Source organism: Rhinopithecus bieti, unplaced genomic scaffold, assembly GCF_001698545.2.
Source record: "Rhinopithecus bieti isolate Rb0 unplaced genomic scaffold, ASM169854v2 scaffold_31548, whole genome shotgun sequence".
Lineage (NCBI taxonomy): Eukaryota > Metazoa > Chordata > Mammalia > Primates > Cercopithecidae > Rhinopithecus > Rhinopithecus bieti.
Genome location: NW_016814470.1, coordinates 4011879 through 4013070, shown reverse-complemented (window position 1 = coordinate 4013070; position 1192 = coordinate 4011879). Strand labels below are relative to the sequence as shown.

The window sequence follows — 1192 nt, the reverse complement described above, 5'->3', positions numbered from 1 at the left end:
ACGAGGTCAGAAGTTCGAGACCAGCCTGGCCAACATGGTGAAACTGCGTCTCTATTAAAAATACAAAAATTAGCAAGGCAGGGTGGTGAACGCCTGTAATCCCAGCTACTCAAGAGGCTGAGGCAGGAGAATCACTTGAACCTGGGAAGCAGAGGTTGTAGTGAGCCAAGATAGCGCCACTGCACTCCAGCCTGGGCAATAGAGTGAGACTCCGTCTCAAAAAAACAAAACAAAACAAAAAACTGGGAAATATAAAATTTTGCCATACTATCCTACATCCCCTTGAGTTTTAGCAACGATAGTAATTGTTATATGATGCTTCACGTGTAATTACTGTACCTCATTTACATAAGGTGGTTTCAGACACATCATCTTGTTTATGTATGGCCTTTCCAAACAAAATGAGTTCAGGACAAAAGAGGAAATGCTTTTTTAAAAGTAGGTGTGTCTGTAAGTTATTGCCTCAAGAGGCCGCAAAGTTTGAGCAAAGGCTTTCCCAAAGTAATGGATTGATAATGGGTGACTGAGGACCACAAAGGTCGGTAAGACGCTACTCGTCCGTCTACCAGGTTCTTAGAGGGAGGTGGCCTTGTGTGTTCGGACGCTGCACCGAGACACGTGAGGTTTTTAAAAAAACTTTTGATTTTGAAATCTCTGGGACTAATTTTAAACAATGAACCGGACATCGAGGACCTACACACAAAAGTGCTCCCGGCCTCACCGAACAACGCAGACCTGGGATCTCGGCTGTCAACTCACTTCCCTGAGGACGCCTCGTCGTATTTCAACAACGACACCCAAGAGTTTCCCTGAAGCCCAGGGCGTGGGAGGGAGACCTGGGTTTGAGTTCTGCCCCTTGCGGAGGTGGTTAAGTTATTGAATTATTTTACACCTAAATTTTCCTCAGACCCAAATTGATGAGACCTCCCCGAATCCCTCCTCCGCCCCAGAGTTACTAATGACGGCGCGAGGTCATACCAGGCCACTCAAAACCAGTGCCTTGACGCAGGTGTCCCTCCGCCTCCCGCACGTCCCGCCTCGCGCAGGTCACGCCTCCCGTCCCCGGACTCCACCCCCAGCGGGAGGCCTCGGGACCGCTGTGCGCACGCGCCGCTGCACCCCGGGGGCTTTCGGGCACCCGCGCGGCGCCCGTTGGCCTTGCAGCCGCTCGCCCGGGGCGTGCTTGTGCGCC

The 1192-nt window shown here is 51.4% G+C and overlaps 1 protein-coding gene across 1 annotated transcript in view; it reads left to right on the top strand.

The window, feature by feature from the left end:
- The first annotated feature begins 1097 nt into the window (after positions 1–1097).
- Positions 1098–1192, top strand: part of CUNH15orf61 (chromosome unknown C15orf61 homolog) — a 9190-nt gene continuing 9095 nt past the window's right edge. Inside the window, exon 1 of the mRNA XM_017851206.1 lies at positions 1098–1184. The gene's annotated coding sequence lies outside the window, so the exon portion shown is untranslated. The remainder of the gene's footprint in view (positions 1185–1192) is intronic.